Source organism: Protopterus annectens, chromosome 6.part0, assembly GCF_019279795.1.
Source record: "Protopterus annectens isolate FY-2018-M chromosome 6.part0, PAN1.0, whole genome shotgun sequence".
NCBI classification, from domain to species: domain Eukaryota; kingdom Metazoa; phylum Chordata; order Ceratodontiformes; family Protopteridae; genus Protopterus; species Protopterus annectens.
Window position 1 is genome coordinate 1,086,110,233 of NC_056737.1, and position 20,214 is coordinate 1,086,130,446.

A 20,214-nucleotide genomic window follows, 5' to 3' on the forward strand; every position below is an offset into this window, starting at 1 on the left:
ACTTGTAACAGCCTTAGAGTAGCTGGCTTTTGGAGTGTCTGGTGGCACTAACTACCCTATAGTCTGGGCAGAAGGGGGCACAGCTAATAAATCTGTGCCAGCCTTTCCCCAGTGTGTGTGTATGAAACCAAATCTCAAAGAGTGTGTGTGCCAGCTCTTGGAGCAGGGCACAAAGCACTGGTTTCGCACAGAGGATGCTGGAGGACTTGGCTAAGGACTCAACTCTACAGCTGTGCCAGTGGGGAGTCTTACTGGGGACCTGGAGAGAGAGAGAGAGAGATTAATTCACACAACGGACTGAGGGTGTTCCCTGCGTGCTCTTAAGGGAAATTGTGCTTGATGGAGAGAGCTGCATTTAGAGATACTGGGAGTATCCATTTCTGTTCCAAGCGAATGTCCCTGTCTAGTGTCAGAGAAGTGGTAAGGATTTAGGCTTCTTGATTACTGGCCCAGAGAGGGGACATCACACAATTTAAAGGGAGTGGTGGTCCACACACACACACACATATACACATACAATTATAAAGGCACTGCCCATTATACACTGCATTTTTTCTGCCACTGACAGGCCCACTAGCCAGCCTGCAGCAGATGCCTGCCATACTGCCTGCTGTCTCATGTTGCCTTGGGGGCCATGGGCATTATTTCTCCCTGTGCATTTGGTAACTGAAGTTGTGGCCATGGTACTGCATTCTTCTCTTTGCCCACAAGGAATTCAAACAGCCATATTTCTCTGCAGCTGAATGTCACTTCAGCCATGTGTCCCCAACCAAATGTATCACAGGAAAATGTCCTGTTGCCTAGGTGCCTGAACCTGGGAAAACCCCAGTTCTCCATTACATGACTAAGAAAAGTAGCTTTGCACAATAAAATTTCACCCGTAACTTGGCCAGTAGAAGGTGAGTTGCAGAATTCATCCCAGTAGTTTAAACTCTTTGCAGAGCAGCTGATAGCTGCCCAGCTGAATGTTCTAAATTTGGATTATGTGGCACCCTTGTAGACAAAGCAAGACTTGTAGCAATGCCATTCTAACCAAGTGATATGCAACACAGTCATAGTTTTATCTGAAATTAGCTCTGTTTAACAAACCTTAAAACTTCCATGTATAATGACTGCAAATTCTGTACAAAAGTGGAATTTCCTCCTCCTCCTAATCACACTGAGTCTGTTGGGCAGTCTGAAGTTGGCACATATTCATTTACAGAATGCAGTGGGGCCTTAATTCCACTCACTCCCTTCTCACCCACCTCACATATCTTAATTTACAAGAGAAAAAAAAACCCACATGCACTCAAGGTTGTGAAAAAAAGAAGTTATGTACTCACCATAACGTTCCATCCGAGTAATTAACTTCATTTGTCAGCAATCTGTGGGTATCGGATCCGATCTGGCAGCTTTCCAAGCTAGAGATCTGAGCTCCTAGCTCCTCCCCCTTACCCATAATACCCTGCTACCTCCCTCCAGTCCTCAGATCGAGTTTGCCCAATTAGCACACAATTCAAAAGACAACAAACCACATGAACATCCTAACCTGATACCAACTAGGAGTGAATCAACAATCCTTCGGGTGACGAAGTACAGGTTAGGGGGACGGAGGGGGGGGGTCGGTTGCTGACAAATGAAGTTACCTACTCAGATGGAACGTTATGGTGAGTACATAACTTCTTTATCTGAAGTAGTTAACTTCATTTGATCAGCAACCTGTGGGACAGAGTCCCCAGCTACCAAAACTTGGGAGGTCCTCAAGGAAGGATATTCCGGAGCAATGCAGAGCCAAATGCTGCCCTCCCCCTGATAGCAAATCCAACTTATGAGTAATAAAGGTATGAGAGGAAGCCCAAGTGGCCGCAGAACAGATGTCATCCAAGGGCACCCTTGACCAAAAGGCAGCAGAGGTAGCCACAGAACATGTAGAATGTGCACGAACTCCCACGAGCTCAGGTCGACCAGAGATTTTATATGTATGCAAAATGCAGTTGGAAATCCACCTAGCACTGGTTTACCCAAAGACGGCTTGGCAAAGGAAATAAAAAGCTGCTCCGATTTCCGAGAGGCAGCGGTTCTATGCAAATAGAAGCGCAATTGTCTATGCACATCTAATGAATGGAGTCTGTATTCCCCTTTGTTCTGGTAGATAGGGAAAAAGACAGGCAGATTAATGGATTGGTTGATGTTAGCTTTGGAAGCCATTTTGGGTAAAAAGGAGGTATTAGTCCTGAGGGAAACTCTGTCTTTATGGAAGACAAGATATGGAGGTTTGGTACAAAGGGCCTGAAGCACAGATACCCTCTAGCCGAGGTAACAGCAATCAAAAAGGTAGTTTTCCAAGACAAAAACTTTAAGTCAGCCGAAGCTGCAGGCTCAAAGGGTGGACCAGTAAGAGCCTGGAGGACTAAGGTTAGATCCCACGGATGAACCGCATTCTTGACAGGAGGTCTTAACAGAAAAGTACCCTTCAAGAAGGTCTTGAAGATCTTAGAGGAAGCTAAAGGACCAAGATTATCTCCAATGTGGAAGTGGGAAATAGCCGCCATCTGAACCTTCACAGTTGAAGAACTGGCCCCGATTAAAAATGTGGGATAAAAACTCGAGAACTGCTGGAATGGGAGCTGTAAAGGGATCCAAATTCCTTTGCTTGGCCCAGATAGAAAAACGTTTCCATTTACTGTTGTAGACTTTCCTGGTAGAAGGCTTATGTGCGGCCACCAGGATGGATTTAACTGCGGATGAGATACCGGGAGTCCTAGCCACTAACGGAACTGGATCAACCAAGCGGAAAGCTTGAGGTCGTCCAGGTTCAGGGTTTCTAATCCTGAAGGATGAGAAATCAGATCCGGGATGGGATCTAAGATCCAAGGAGGAGCTACTAGATGAGACCGCAGGTATGGGAACAGGTTTGATGAGGCCAGAATGAGGCTATGAGGATAACTCTGCTCCCCAACTGACGAGCTTTCTGCAAGAATTTTGTCATTAATGGGAGAGGAGGATAGGCATAAAGAAGACCGGATGGCCAAGCATGAACCAAAGCGTCTCTGGGGGTTTCCCCCGTCGGGGTGATCAGAGCGAAAAACTCGCTGCACTTTGCATTCAAATGTGACGCGAACAGATCGCAGCAAGGTTGACCCCAATTGAGTGAGATCCGTTTCGCTACTAAGGGGTTCAGTGACCACTCGTAAGGTGAGAGGATAGTTCGACTCAGCTTGTCCGCTAAAATGTTGGACCGACCTGGAATGTGCGTTGCTAGCAGAAAGCAGTTGGTAGATATCGCCCACTCCCAAATTCTCATGGCCTCTTGGCAGAGAGAGTAAGACCTGGTCCACCCCTGTTTGTTGATGTACCAGACCAATGACATGTTGTCTGTCTGAATTGCAATAGTCCCTAGAGGAAGAAGGGCATGGAGAGCCTGCAATGCTAGAAGCACCACCCTCATCTCCAAAACACTGATATGCAGAACAGTCTCTGTTGGAGTCCACGTGCCTTGGACAGTTCTGCCCATGCAATGCCCCCCCCAGTCGAGAAGCGTCCGTGGTCACTGTGGCTTGGGATAGAGGCATCAAAAAGGGCCGCCCTTCCCGAAGCTCTCGGGAATGGAGCCACCAAAGCAGAGATTCCCTGCAAACCCTGCTGAGGGGAATAGGGGAGTATAGCGGAAGTTGAAGGATGGACCACTGTACCTGCAAGGTCCATTGAAGAACCCTCATATTCAAGCGGGCTAGAGGTGAAAGATTGATAGCCGCAGACACAGACCCTAGAGCCCTCAGGACTAATTCCGCCGGTGGGGCTGGAGACAGTAGAAGAGCTAGGACGTGGAGAGTTAGGTTGCGGAGTCTGTCTGGCATCAAGAAAACCTTTGACTGAAGCGTGTCTATTCTGGCCCCTATGAAATCCAAGACCTGAGCAGGCTGAAAGGACGATTTTTTGCAGTTTAAAGTAATCCCCAGTTGGTGGCCAAATGCAGGAAATAGTCCCTGGCCGAGCATAGTAGATGCCTGGTGGGGGCGGCGAGGAGCCAGTCCAGGTAAGGAAAGACCTGTATTCCCCGAAGCCTCAGGTGGGCCGCTACAACTGCCATGACCTTGGTGAACACCCTGGGGGCTGTGGTGAGACCAAAGGGGAGGACCCTGAACTGATGGTGGCTGGCTCCCAGCCGAAAATGGAGAAATCTCCTGGATCGCCTTTCCATTAGAATGTGGTGGTATACATCCTTGAGATCTACGGAGCACATCGAGGCATTCTCTTGAAGAAGGGAGAGAATAGATTGAATGGTGACCATCCGGAATTTTTCTTTGGCAACGGACAGGTTCAGTATAGACGGGTCGAGAATAGGCCTTAGGTCCCCCGTCTTTTTTGGCAGCAAAAAGAACCTGGAGTAAGTGCCTGATCCGGACTGGCCTGGGGGGATGCGCTGAATGGCTCTTTTTCTTGAAAGCTCTTTTATCTCTAAGGCTGCTGCCTCCCTCTGATGGGGTGGGACATCTGGGAGGCGCCCCAATTGAGGGGGAGAATTCAGGAAGGGAATAGAGTAACCTCTGGATATTATTCGGAGCACCCAGTGATCTGTCGTGATGGACTCCCAATGTGCTAGGTGCTCTGAGAAACGCCCCCCAACTGCCTCTAGAGAGGAGCAGTCAGGGAACCCCTCAGGGTTGCTGCGCGTGTCGATCGGAAAAGGGTTCTCTCGACCCGAAATTACTGGGCCCCCCTCTGCCTCTGGGCCTGCGTCCACCTTGTCCTCCCCTGCCTCTGAAGGACGAAGGGTCCGGAGCGTAACGGGATTGTTGAGATTTCCGGAACCACATCTTGTTTTGTCCTCTCTGTTTCCTGAAAAAGGACCTTTGAGGAGCCAAGAAGCGGATTCCGATGGCAGACGTCTTCCCGTCTTTCTCGCTCTGGAGAAGCGTATCACGGACGGTCTTGCCAAACAGCGTAGAACCATCAAAAGGAGCGTACGTGAAGGATGCCTTGAAGGGTTACGCAAAATCGCAAAGACGGAGCCAGGCATGACGCCATAAGGCAATGCCTGCTCCGCTGGCTCTAGCGGCCCCCTCCATGGCATGGGAGAGAAGCCGCATAGAAGTGTTGGATATCGACTTTAGAGTGGCCATTCGTATCGAGAAGGTTAGTTTGTCCTTGGCCGACATGGACTCTGGGGGTGACCCAGCGTACTCTTTGATTAAGTCTGCTGAAGCCGAATCACGTGTGCCAAGTAGTTCAGCGCCCTTACAGAGAAGGTGGCTGAAGCGAACATCGCTTTTCCAATGCGGTCCATCGTCCGAGACTCCTTGTCTGGAGGCTGTACCGAGGAACTTTCCTGTGCTAGTTCCTTCTTGGTGGCAGCAGCCACTACCATGGCATCTACTGGGGAACCCTTGCTCAATGCTGTCCTGTCTGTGGGGGGGCTAAGGATTTTATCTGGTCTCCTGGATATCAACTATACAGTGTCCGGCTCCTTCCACACCCTGGTAGTTATAAGGTCTACCAGGGGGTGGGCTGGAGGGGACACCCAAGAGGTAGATGGGCCTGCGTCAAACGCCTCCAGAAACACAGACTCATCAGAGGAAGGTTTTTGGGCTGACCACCCCCCTTTAATGCGCAGCATCTCCAAGATGTCTCCAAAGGAGATGTCCCCAGGGGTGACCTGGGGGAACCTTCCCCTTCCTCCAAGTCAGTGTCTTCTGTGAGGGACTCGGGGGGGAGTCCAAGTGCCTCCTTTTACACTTTCTTTGTGAGGGACCTCCTCGGGGGGGCTGTCTGAGGAGGGCTCACCAACCAGATCCTGTTCCTTTACGGGAACCATCTGGGACGTAGACGCAGGCTGTCCCTGGGGCCGGATGATTGAAGACAGGCCCGTCTGCGAGGGAATGGCGGGTGGATCTGTAGCATGAGCCTGGGGCCTCGAATCCCTCGAAAGGACCCTCTCCACGACGTCGAAGGCCGAGGGTGAACTGCTCTCCCTGGGATCCGAGAGCAGCCCCCTCGGATCCGACATGCAGATCGGCGCCGGAGTCGACGCGATTGGATCAGAAAGGGCAGTGCGCTCCAACCGCGTCAGAGTCGAAGACACACTAACCCCTCCGGATCCGAGGCTCGGCTTATGGCCCTGAGAGCTCGGATCCAAAAAAGGACCCGACAAACTCGAGGGTACAGTCGGCGAAGTAGCGATTACTATCGGCGCCGACACCCCAGCTCTGATGGCTCCGAAACCCGATAGTGGATCGGAGGAGGAGCAATGGGGGCAAAGAAGGGGGCCGAGCCCCCCCCCCCGGAGTGGGGGGAGGCAAGAGCACTCCCATCTGCATCTGGGCCTGGAGGAAGCGACGCATCATCCGGTCCATGTCTTAAAGGCTTCTAGTGGATCTGGAGGAAGACACCGAGGCTGGCCAGGAAGGCCACCTCGACGACCTCGAAGGTGACCGGGTCTCCTCCTCCGGCTCCAGAGAAAATCATAGAGAGTGAAGCTGAGAGGGGGAAGACCTCCGGGTCTTCAGGGGAGAGCAGAGCTGCTTAGCCGGTGGGGCCGAGGGGGCAGCATTGGCCCGCCGCTTGTGGCTCCTATGCCTCTCCCTGTCACGCTCCTTGTCCCTTCTGTCTTTTTTCCTGGAGTCCCTCTCTCCCTGGACCGCAGCGGGAGTATGAGTCCCGGCCAGGGGAGCAGGAACAGTAGGTGGAACAGCCGCGGCTGGTGCCACAGAGGGAGAGGAGGACGAAGCAGAATCCGCGGGCATAAGGCCCACCAGAATTAGCTTGGTCCTCCTGTCCTTCAAGGCCCGGGGGTTAAAAGCTACACAAATTCTGCAGCCTGATGAAAGATGTGTCACGACCAGGCACATAACACACTGAGTGTGGCCATCGGCTGGGGACAGCTTATGGCCACACTCAGAGCATTTAGAAAATACGGCCTTAGGGCCTTCAGCCATTTTAGCCACACACACACACCTTCACACACAGATAAGGGGAAGGGAGAACTATAACTAACAAACTACTAACAGAAAAAAAAACTTTTTTTTTTTTTTTTACTAGGTATACTAGGGTCGAAAGGACACACACACAGTTTTTGAAGAAACTGGATAGTAAAACTAGAGAATAAAACCCTCTAAATCTACTCACAAACCACCAAGAGCTCGTCTCTCGTGCTTCAAGAAGCCGCGGCAAACGAGATCTGAGGACTGGAGGGAGGTAGCAGGGTATTATGGGTAAGGGGGAGGAGCTAGGAACTTGGATCTCTAGCTTGGAAAGCTGCCGGCTCGGATCCTATACCCACAGGTTGCTGATCAAATGAAGTTAACTACTTCAGATTTACTGTTTATGATTCACTAACAATGACAGCAGTTCTGTTACCATCTGTTCTTCTAAAACTAACATAAAAGAACACCAGAAACTAAATTATACTAAGAATGCTTTACTCTGTCTTCAACCCATTTCAAAATTACAATTATAGATGCTGCTGTCCATTTACTATGGCCCTACATTATTACTTTAGAATGATAAAGAAGGTCTACCACAACAAACATATTGCTACAAAACTAAGCTAATTCAAGTCAACAAAATTTCAATGTCTTATTAATAAATGTATGAGCAAACTGCACACTTCGGCTTCAGTTCCTCAACACTATCCAATTTATTTTCAGACAGATTCCAATTTCAGAAACTTAGTTAACTTTAACAAAGTCACAAAATAGAAATATCACTACTTGCCAATAGTCCAAGGCATCCAAGCAAGATTTCCACATAGTATACTGAAGCATGAATGCACAGACTGAGGGCTCCACACAGAAGGAATGCCCCTAACAATCACAATCACATGAACAGCAGCAAGAAGACTTCTCAGTGGATTACAGTAGTTAAAAAAAAAAGCATGCCTATTTCAAAAAGCCAAGTTACTTTGTAAAGAAAATGGCTAAAGAGTCTAGCAATGTACACAAAACAACTCAAACCAATGGGTGAAGGCCAGGTAATGAACCTCATACATAATTCATTAGCTCACTTTCTGTTTCTAAAACAACCATCTCACTTTCAAAAATCACAAATAAAATAACCAGCTATCTGGACCTAGTTATAACTTCATTTGACCATTATGAATATGCCCTCTTCAACAGTTACACTCCAAGAAGGTACAGTTGTGTACACCTACCATAAATGTAGATGTTCGAGTGTCTTCACTGTTGCAGTCATGACTGTAGGGTTCTCCCCTGCCGGCAGGCAGCCCTCGGTCGGCCAGAATCCCAAAGTCTGGGTCCGGCGTCGGCTGTTCAACCATGCTCCCTGACGTCAGAGTGCCAGGAGTATAAAGCTGACAGCCGTCGCCATCTTCTCCAGTTTTTCTTGCCCCAGATGTCAGGAGTCCCAAAATGAAAAAGGTCCCATAACCTTTGCAAATACACCTCAGAAGAATGGTGAAAAAGGAAATACACAAAGTAAAAATAAGAGGGGACTGGAGGAGGGAACCAGACTGCAACAGTGAAGACACTCGAACATCTACATTTATGGTAGGTGTACACAACTGTACTATGTTCATCGTGTTTCACTGTTGCAGTCATGACTGTAGGGTAGAATCCCAAAGCTGAAAGAAAGGGAGGTGGTCATAAAGAAGAAGGGGCGGCTAAAAAGGCCTTCAAGACTGCAGAGGCAAAGCCTGCCCTAGACTTAGAGTAGAGAGGTAAATTGTAGTGCTTAGAAAATGTATGCACTGAACTCCAAGTTGCAGCTTCCAAAATGTCTTTGGTAGGAACTCCCCTGAGGAAGGCTGCAGAAGTGGCAGCAGCTCTGGTGGAATGAGTCCGTATACTTCCTGGGATTTGCTTTCCATGGTGAGAATAACAAAATCTGATTCCATGAGCAATCCATTTAGAAATTGTCTGTTTTGAAATGGCTTTACCTTGGGAACTTGAAGCATAAGAAACAAACAATTGTTCTGATTTTCTGATGTCCTTGGTTCTGTTCAGGTAAAAACGTAGCTGTCTGTGTACATCCAAGGAATGCAAGATCCTTTCCCCTTTATTTTGAGGAGTGGGGAAAAAGGTTGGCAAGTGTATAGTTTGATTTAAAGCCACTTTGGAAACCACCTTAGGCATGAAGGTAGGATTAGTCCTCAAAGATACCCTGTCTTGATGAAAAATAATATAAGGTTCCACAGCCATAAGAGCTTGTAACTCTGAAACTCTCCTGGCAGAGGTTAGGGCTAACAGGATGGCTGTCTTCCAAGATAAAAACTTGATGTCAGAAGAGGCAGCAGGCTCAAAAGGAGGCAAGGTTAGTTTTTCCAAAACATAGTTGAGATCCCAAGCAGGAATAGGAGGAGATCTAGGAGGTCTTAAGTTCTTAGCTCCTCTGAGAAGCTGTCGCATGAGCTGGTGGGAAAAGATGGGAGGGTCTGTATTATAATGAGCAGAAATAGCAGAGGCATGTATCTTAATGGAAGAGAAAGAGAGACCCTTATGTAAGAGATCTGTCAAGTAAAGTAAAACTAAAGTAATGTTAGGAAGAAGAGGATCAGAATCCTGAGCCTGCATCCAGGAACAAAATCTTTTCCATTTTCCTGCATAAGATTTTCTAGTACTAGGACGTCTGGCTTCTAAAATGACATCCATAACCTGCTTGGGCAGTAAAGAAGAAATCAAAGGCCCTGGATTAACCAGGCCGCCAGGCTGAGGGTTCTGACATGAGAGTGTAGAACCTGACCCTGATGTTGGGACAGAAGGTTCGGAGACTGAGGTAAAACCCAAGGGGGTTCCAGGCATAGGTTTTTTAGAGTTGGATACCAAAACTGCCGAGGCCAATTTGGAGCCAGCAAGATTATCATCTTGGGCTTGTCCTGTTTTATCTTTAATAAAACCCGTGGAAGAAGAGGAAGAGGTGGAAAGGCATATCCCAAGAGGTTCCTCCAACTGAATGACAGGGCGTCCACTTTCCAATCCTCTCTGTGGAAAGTCCTGGTGCAAAAAGTCTGTAGTTGATGATTGAGATGGGATGCAAAGAGGTCTATGTGAGGACATCCCCAGACTGCTGTTATCATCCTGAATATTTTGGTGTCCAGCATCCACTCGTGTGGATCCGAAAGATTTCTGCTCAGAATGTCTGTCAGGAAGTTTTGTTTCCCTGGTAGAAACTGAGCTTGAAGATCCAGATTGCAAGCTAGAGCTGTGTTCCATAGATCCATGGCTAGTCTGCAAAGGGGGTAGGAATGAGATCCCCCTTGCTTGTTTATGTACCACATAACTGTGGTGTTGTCTGGCCGTATTAACAGTTGTCCTGGTTGTAAAAGATTCCTGAAGGCCAATAGAGCTTTCTGAATGGCTAACATTTCCTTTAAATTGATATGCAGGTGCTTCTGATCCTTTGTCCAAAGGCCCTGCAAACAATTGCCCTGAAAATGGGCTCCCCAAGCATAATCCGAGGCGTCCGTGGTTAGAATCTGAGAGGCAGGAGGCAAATGGAAGGGCTTCCCTTTGTTTAGAGCACATGCCCTGGACCACCAAAGAAATTCCTTTTGAAGGCAAAGAAGGACGGAGATCAGTATGTCTAAACTGTGGCAATGCTGAGACCATACACTTTTTAGGTACCACTGTATTTTCCTCATGTGTAGTCTTGCATATGGTACAAGAAGGATGCAGGAGGCCATGTAACCCAAAGCCTGCAGGAATTTCCTTGCAGATAGATGAGTTAAAGTTGCCAAGGTTCTGAAAGTTGAAGCCAGCTGTAACTGTTTTTCGGATGTCAGAAATGCCATCTGGGTTGTGGTGTTCAGAAATGCACCCAGAAAAGTTATCTGTTGTGATGATGTCAAATTTGACTTTTTTATGTTTACAGAGAATCCCAGGAACTTGAGGAGGTTCTGTACAAATTCTAGATGCTGGATTAAGACATCCTTGCTGTCTGCCTGAATTAGACAATCGTCCAGATAAGGGTAAATTTGAATTCCCTTGAGTCTGCAGTAAGCTACTACTGGAGCCAGGCATTTGGTGAAGACCCTGGGCGCAGTAGATAATCCAAAGGGCAGCGCAGAGAATTGAAAGTGCCTCGATCCGGTTTTGAACCTGAGGTATTTTCTGCGATCCTGCCTGATGGGAATGTGTAAATATGCCTCCTTTAAATCCAAAGTTACCATCCATGCATTTCTGGACAGCACTGGAAGTAGCTGCTGTAGAGTAAGCATCTTGAATTTTGGAATCTCTAGAAAGGTGTTCAAGACCGACAGATCCAGAATGGGTCTCCATGAGTTTTGCTTCCTTGGGACTAGAAAGAGCCTTGAATAAAAACCTTTTCCATCTCTGAAAGAGGAACCAGTTCTATGGCATTCATAGCCAAAAGAGCTTCCACCTGGTTTAAGGCCTCCGTCCACTGATGTTTTGGAAGGTCTGGCCATCCACTTGGCCTTGGCAAGGTATGAAAATGGAATTTGTAACCTCTTAAAACCACATCCAAAACCCATTTGTCTTGGGTTATTTGAGTCCAATTTTGATAAAAGAGAGTTTTCCTCGAGAGGGGCTTCCAGGCAAGAAGCTCCTGTAGCCCAACAGAGGGAGTCATTGAGTTTGTTTCCTTTGAGATTGTGACCTGTCCTCTCCTCCCCTAGGGGTGGAATCAGTCCACTGTCTTGGTCTATAAGCAGCTTGTGTTTGAGGCCTCTCTCTGGAACATCTATATCTACCCCTCTGAGGCCTGTCTGAAGTGGGAAAGGACCAATTTTTAGAAGGCCAATTCCTGCTAAATCTAGGAGGCTGTACTTGTAAGAAATCTTTAACTGTTTGCATGGATTTCGCCTTATCCTCCATCTTTTTAATCACCTCTTCAGCTTTTGATCCAAACAAAACATTATGCTGAACAGGAGCATCCAATAATTTAGCCTTTACTTGTTCAGGTAAATTTTGTTCCTTTAGCCATGTATGCCTTCTAATGACTGTGCCAGAGGCTGCAGCCCTACAAGAAGCCTCCAAGGCATCAAATCCACAGTGTAAACCATGCTTCCCAACCTGTTCAGTGGCATGCAATAAGTCATGTAATTCCTTATCAGCTGCACAGGCAGAAATGGAAGTAAGCTTTTGTTTTAAGACAGACAATAGAAACTGCTGGTATTTAAACATATGAAACTGACAGTTTAAAGCCCTAATGGACAAAGTATCAGAAGTGTACACCTTTTTGCCCCATCTTTCTAAGGATCGAAAATCCTTTTCAGTAGGAATAGGATTTTTGGCAGAAGCGGCCTTAACTCCCTTAGGACCCTGAGAAATGGTTTCAGGGTCAGCAGAAGGGTTCTTGTATAAAAACTGATGGGAATCAGGAACCCTGTAATATCTATCAGGCTTAACAGGAGCAGGAGGAAAAGAGTCAGGGGTTAAGTTAGCCTCCGAAAAGGCATCATCCACAATATCCAAAACAGGAGGAATAGCCAGGGGTCTATGTTGGGGAAGAAGAAGAAATTCCCTCAGCCTTTTCTTGGATTCCGAATACTCCTGTCCTTCCCAGTGGAAATGTTCCCTCATTTCATGCAAAGTTTGCCCAAAAGAGAAATCCTCAGGGGGAGAAGCTGAAGGAATGGATTCTTCAGCATCAGAATCTTCATAAGGAGGGAAAGTATAATCCTGATCGGAAGAAGAAACTGAGGAAACAGAAGCCTGATCAGAGGAATCATAAGAAACATCCTGCCTTGGCCTTTTGTCTGGAGGGGGATGAGAACCCCTAATAATAGTAAGTAAGTCCTCCGCCATCTTGAGTAACTATTTCTGTGACTTGGGAGCAGGTTCAGAAGAGGCCTGTGTTGAAGTCTTTGATTTTGAAGGAGTTTTTGCCTTTATTAGTAGCTGAGTAGGCCTGAAAACCCCTTCGGAAGCCAGTACCTGCACAGCGGCTTCGGACCCATCCGAAGGAGCATTGTCCAAAGGTCCTGCAACAGAAATATTTAAAGGCCTGGTTGGCTCCTCATGAGAGTCCGTTTCGGCCATCGGTTCTGAAATGGCCGACGACAGGGGCTGCAAAAGCACCTCACTGACGACGGCTGAACCTGAAGCTGGCTCCGCTTGTGTGCTATCATCAGATTTGGACCTCGGAGGCCTGTCTTTATCCTTGCGATGTTTGTGAACTCCGGTAGCCGGAACCGTATCCGACGACATTTTGCAATTAAAGCGCCTACTGAAGTAATGAAAAGCAAAATCGTACCTTCGCTTAATTGTACGTTGATTGAATCTAGTACAAAACAGACAACTAGCTACGTCGTGGTCAGGGCCCAAGCAAGGAATACAGTAAGAATGAAAATCCTTATGAGGTATTTGCTTCCCACATGAAATACAATTATTAACTTTTTCTGACATCGGAGTGGAGCAAGAAAAAAGTTTCCCCAACGGGGTACTTAGCTTTGAGTGGAGAAGAAAGTCTTCGGACCGAAGTATATCAGTAAAATTCGTCAGGAGTCAGCCGACCGGCACTTGCGAACTGCTATCACCGCACGGCAAGAAAGACTGGAGAAGATGGCGTCGGCTGTCAGCTTTATACTCCTGGCGCTCTGACGTCAGGGAGCATGGTTGAACAGCCGACGCCGGACCCAGACTGTGGGATTCTGGCCGACCGAGGGCTGCCTGCCGGCAGGGGAGAACCCTACAGTCATGACTGCAACAGTGAAACATGATGAACATCGGCAAATACTGTGTGGAGATTTCTCTGAGAGGTAAAGTACTGTGGTTCTGCATCAGTTGATAATCTCCAACCAACCTAGTTAAGGCAGACTGCAACCTTCACGTTTTTTTGTGCATCCATTGTTATGAACAGGAGTATTACAGAAAGTTTAGTGTCAGACCCTTGGACATTAGCAAATACTATCCCCCCCCTTGTTTAAAGGAGGTGATGCACAGAGAACTGAAACCTATGTACTCAGTCCTCTGCTCAAGATACTAGAATAACTGCATTAACACCTTTCTAAATATCTAGATAACCAAATACCACTTACACAATCACGGTGTGACCTTACAACACATCACAGTACTCGCATATCTGTTACAGTTAGCCACCTATCAGCTGCAACAACAGTCTTCATAAATCACCGTCTTTCTAGTTTTGTTGAAAGTTACTGATTTCTTGCATCGTGAGCTGATGCTCCGGCAACTGGAAAACAGGGACTGTACATACATACATACATACAAATGTTTCAAGCACAGGCATTAATGCCCTTCTAGCTTGCCAATATGCCTAAAAACTTGTTCCCATAATAAACGTACAGGCAGTTCTTAAAAATATTTAAACTAGTCTTTGCTTTAATGTAATTTGGTAGTCTGTTCCAAGCATCAGCTACTCTGTCAGAGAACCAATTAGTACACTTCTCATTCCTACTGACGATTCTCTAGTACTTTTTGATAACCCCAAACATTCCCAGAGGTAGTTGTCCCTAAATGCCCTATATACCTGAATAAGATCTCCTCTTAAATATCTTTAAGAGACACTGTACAAGTTCAGATATTTTAGTCTTTCATAATAACTTAGATTTTTCACATCCATGGATGCCCTTAGTATATTTCCGCTGTACTCTTTCCAGTTTATTCATGCTTGTTTTCCTTTAGTGTTTCCATATTGTTATTCCATACTCAAGTTTGGATCTAATGTAACTAACAAATGACTTCATTAGGTTTGATTTTCTAGACTTTATAAATCTTTCTATACAACCTATAGTTCTATAACTATCATTTGCCTGTAGTATACAAACAACTGAATGTTTTTTAATTTTTCTGTTTGAGAGAAAACAAGTGGAGGCATAGCGAAATGTGCAATCAGGTCACCACCAAATAACTACAGTAGTACCGTAATGTGTCATTCTAGGACCACTCCTCTAATTTGCATATACAAAAAGGGAGCGTCATTACAAATTACGATGAAGGCATACATCTTCAGTATGACAGTAACTGCACATGGACATCCAGGGTAATCAGGCTGGACAGACTAATTAATGAGATGGAGAAAGGATGCATCTATTACTAGTTTAGTACACACTAAAAAGAAAATGAGAACTATCTTGTTTGGAAAATACATGCTAGATCTGGATATAAAAATGTCATAACAAACCAGAAAGTACATTGCAGACATGCTTCTTTTTTAGGGGACATATTTATTTTACTGTCAAATATACTAAATGCAAAACTGGTGCACTTTGCCTGATAAAATTTCTTACACAAAAACTAAGCATATGCTGTCTCAGGCTTTTTATAATACTGCAGCAATGCAATCCTGAAAAAGCCTACAACAAAACTGCCAGATTTGCAACTGTTCTTCCCTCATCTATATACCACTGCGTAGCACTGAATAACCAAAACTGGATGTGCTTCAAAAGTAGAGTACTACATGATTAAAATATTTATATAGAGAAACTATTCAATAAAAGGCCTCACCATGATCTACCAATCCAATAAAATTGTACAAATCAAACTGAGGACTAAGGTCCACAAACCAACAGCTACTGAACTTTCCAAAATAGACACAGCCAGAAAACATTTTACAATAGCAAACTGTGACAAACTTCTCCACTCTATCACGGCACTGGGTGATCACCATTAATTAAAAACAGCACAGGAACTATAAGTAGAGTTTATAATAAATGCAATAAAGCTGATTAGATGTGCAGAGTTTATTCAGTAAAGGCATTTTTGTAATGCACAGTTACTAGCGCACATGTACATTCTTAGCTCTTGTCAAACAATGAAAACTAAACTTGAACCCTTCTGGGTCCTTTTCTCACATCACTGGCCTGGGTAGCTTCTCTAGTATACAACTCGCACAAAGTGTCTCTAGACAATGTTCCTCTGTTGCATTAAGAGGTTATTCACTGCAATCGTTGTTGAAGTTTAACTAATTAAGTCTCATTCTATTTGTAAGAACTGCAAAAACTTGGCTTTTTTAATAGGTTTTCCCACAAGTCTCAGACAACCTGCCTTGCACTGTCATTTGTTCATGATCACAAGCCTTAGTTTAGCATGTAACATGCATGTATTTTAATGCTCTTAATTTACTGACACTACTATCATGAAAAGGTGCATATACAGCTAATGTATTTTATTGCATTTTTTTTTCTGTTTATAACCTGTTCCAAGGAAACACTACTTGTACTTTGTTTTGGGAGGTCTTCTGTCCAGATCCCCTCTGAAAAAATGAGCTTTTCATCAACAGCCAACCCAGTTAATAAAACAGAAATAAAAAAAGAGCTCTCCAGATTTACAATTCAACAAAAACATGCATTCTCTACATCTGCATCTTAACAGGAGATAAAGTGACCTGCCCTGGAATGACCTCAAACACTGAACATGTTTTAATGTTCCTACACTATGGCATTACACAAGGGGTTTTCTGAATCTTTTATGCTCTGCTGGCCTGAGTCATTACTAGTGTGACTACTACTTTGGCTATGATTGCACAGCTTTTTCAATTACTAGCAAAAACGGACAACTCCAACTGCTAAAGAGTTGTATCACAGTGATATCACACTAAAAGTACAGTTTTGTACCTACCATAAATGTAGATGTTCGAGGATCCACATTGCTGCAGTCCTAACTATTGGGTAGTCCGCTGTCCAGTCGGCCCGAATACCAAAGTATATGGCTGACGTCGGTCACGGCGCATTAGACTGACGTCAGTACGTCAGGGTACTAATGCGCATGACCGACGCCATATCCTCAGTCTTTTCTTGCCCCAGATGTCAGAAGACCCTAAAAAGACAAGGCCAAAACCAAAACACACCAAACATACCTGCACCAAAAATATATACAATATATACAAAGGTACCAGAACATAATCTCACCTACACAACCACCCCTAAACACAGAGGGAAGGAGGGAGGAATTGGACTGCAGCAATGTGGATCCTCGAACATCTACATTTATGGTAGGTACAAAACTGTACTATGTTCTTCATTCCACATTGCTGCAGTCCTAACTATTGGGTAGAATCCCAAAGCAGAGGTAAGGGAGGCTGGCAAATCATAAGGAAGCAGGAGCTGATAACATGCCTTGCAAAATAGCTGTGGCAAAACCAGCCCTAGACTTAGAGTAGAGAGGAAGGTGGTAATGCTTAGAGAAAGTATGCACTGAACTCCAAGTAGCTGCCTCCAAAATATCCTTAGTTGCCACCCCCCTTAGAAATGCTGTTGAAGTGGCAGTAGCCCTAGTGGAATGAGGCCTAATCCCAGCTGGAATGTCCTTGCCATGATGGGAATAACAAAATGCAATGCAGAACCCAATCCACCTAGAAATAGTTTGTTTTGACACAGGCTTGCCCTGCGAACTCAAAGCAAAAGAAACAAACAACTGCTGAGACTGCCTAAAATCCTTAGTCCTGCTTAAATAATAATGCAATTGCCTGTGTACATCTAAAGTGTGCAAAATCTTTTCCCCTTTATTTTGGGGATCTGCATAGAAAGTAGGCAAATGAATAGTTTGGTTTAAAGCCACACTAGAAACCACCTTAGGCATAAAGGAAGGATTAGTACGTAATGATACCCTATCCTTATGAAAAATCAAAAAAGGCTCAACCGCCATAAGGGCCTGTAACTCAGAAACCCTTCTTGCAGAAGTAATGGCCAACAAAAAAGCAGTCTTCCATGACAAGTATTTCAGTTCAGCAGTAGCCGCAGGCTCAAAAGGTTGTAGAGTAAGTTTCTCCAACACAAAATTGAGATCCCAAGCAGGAGTAGGAGCTCTACGGGGGTCTTATATTCTTTGCCCTCTAAGAAATTGCTTGAATAAAGGATGTGAAAACAATGGTGGGTCACAATCATAGTGAGCTGAAATTGCTGCAGCATGAATCTTAATGGAAGAGAAAGACAAACCTTTGTCCAATAACTCAGTAAGATATTGAAGAGCCACACTCAAATTAGGCTCAAATCTCCAAATTCTTTGCTGCAGTCCAAAATAAAAATCTCTTCCATTTTTCTGCGTACACTTTCCTTGTACTAGGTCGTCTGGCTTCCATAATCACATTTAAAACTTGTTGAGGAAGTTGAGACCTGCTGTCTTTCAAAACAGAATATGCCAGGCTGTTAGATGAAGAGAGTGAAGCTTGACATTGAGCAGACGACCGTCCTTCTGAGACAACAGATGTGGAATCAAGGGTAAAGGCCATGGAGGCTTCCTTACCAGACTCCTCAGTAATGGGTACCAGTGCTGCCGAGGCCAATCTGGAGCTATTAAAATCATCCTTGGCTTGTCTTGTCTGACCTTTAGAAGCACCTTTGGGAGAAGAGGAAGAGGTGGAAAAGCATACACATGAAGATTTTTCCAACTGAAAGAAAGAGCATCCACTTTCCAAGCTGTGTGATGAAATCCTTTCGTGCAAAACTTTGGCAGCTGGTGGTTTAGTGGAGAAGCGAACAGATCTATGTCTGGAGTTCCCCATGACACTGTCAATTTTGAAATACATGAAGATCCAGTTTCCACTCGTGGGGATCCATGATTTGTCTGCTTAACACATCTGCTAAGGAGTTCTGTGCTCCCGCAGAAACCTTGCCTGAAGAGTTAATTGCAAGCTGAGCGCAGTCTCCCATAAAATCATTGCTTGCCTGCACAATGGGTAAGAATGTGTTCCCCTTGTTTGTTGATGTACCACATGACAGTTGTGTTGTCTGTTAGAATCAACACCTGCCCTGGAAGAAGTAACTCCTTGAAAGCCATTAATGCAAACTGGACTGCTAACATCTCTTTCATGTTGATATGTAGATGCTGTAGTCTGGCAGGCCACTTGTCTTGTATCCACCTTCCATTTAGATGAGCTCCCCAAGCAATGTCTGAGGCATCTGTCGTTAGAATCTGACTCGCCTCTGGCCGGGTCACAGAGAGTCCCTTGTTTAGGTGACATTCCTGAGCCCACCACAAAAATTCCTTTTGAATGCAAGGTATAATTTGAATGACAGTGTCCAAATCCTGGCAGTGCTGTGTCCATAGATTTTTGAGATACCATTGTAGCTTCCTCATATGCAGTTTGGCATTGGGAAGCACCAGAATACAAGATGCCATGAACCCTAAGGCTTGAAGGACTGTCCTTGCAGTCAGCCCGGACTGAAGAGATAGTTGATGGAAGTAACTGGATAGATTCTTTTGTTTGTCCGGGGTTAAAAAGGCCACCTGGGCTGCTGTATTCAGTCTCACACCCAGAAAGCACATGTCTTGAGAGGGTACTAGACTGGACTTTATTTCGTTCACAGAATACCCTAGGCATCTTAGCACTGCTATAACATATTCCAAATGCTGTAGAAGGTCTTCCTTTTCTTGAGCCAGAATCAGGCAGTCGTCCAAGTAAGGATAGATTTGAATTCCTTTTAGCCTGAAGTAAGCTATCACTGGAGCCAGAACCTTTGTGAATACTCTGGGCAGTGGATAAGCCAAAGGGCAATGCAGAGAACTGATAATGAGAATTTCCAGCTCGAAAACACAGATACTTCCTGCAACTTAGCCTTATAGGCACATGAAGGTAAGCTTCCTTGAGATCTAAAGTTACCATCCAGTGATCTTTGCCCAGCAGAGGTAAAAGCTGTTGTAACGTCAACATTTTGAACTTGGGAATGTCCAGATAAGTGTTGAGGATAGATAAATCCAGAATTGGTCTCCACGTGTTCCCCTTCTTTGGTACTAGGAACAGGCGAGAATAAAATCCTAGGCCCCTTTCTGGCACAGGAACTGACTGAATGGCTCCTATTTGGAGCAACAGAGAAATTTGCTTGTGAGCCGCTGTTCTTTGTAGAGGAGGAATGTCTGGCATGCCTTTGAAAGGAGGCAAGGTATGGAAATAAAACCTGTAACCGTGGTGAATGATATCCAGAACCCATCTGTCTTGGGTAATTAAATCCCAATTTTCTTTGAAAAGAGACAGCCTTCCTCCCAGAGGTGCTGCCAGGCGAGCATGTACTGGCAGCTGAAAAGGCAGGTCATTGGGTCTGCTTACGAAAGGACTGACCCCTGCCCTCACCAGAAGTCTGAGCAGGTGAACTCCCTGTCCTAGGCCTAAAAGAACCTTGAGCTCTGCCCTTACCACGTCTAGACCTACCCCTAGACTGGGAATCATAAGCAGGATAAGTCCACCCCTTAGTAGGCCAATTTCTACTAAACTTCGGAGGCTGCACCTGCAAAAAATCTTTAACAGTTTGCATAGACTTAGCCTTGTCCTCCATTTTCTTTAAAACTGCTTCAACAGGCGAACCAAACAACACATCAGACTGCAAAGGAGCATCCAAAATCCTTGTCTTAACATGCTCAG

At 45.4% G+C, this 20,214-nt stretch overlaps 1 protein-coding gene across 1 annotated transcript in view; it reads right to left on the reverse strand.

Annotated features, from left to right (window-relative positions):
* TTC7B (tetratricopeptide repeat domain 7B) overlaps window positions 1-20,214 on the reverse strand; it is a gene marked incomplete in the record, with an annotated part of 1,939,345 nt that overhangs the window by 269,552 nt on the left and 1,649,579 nt on the right.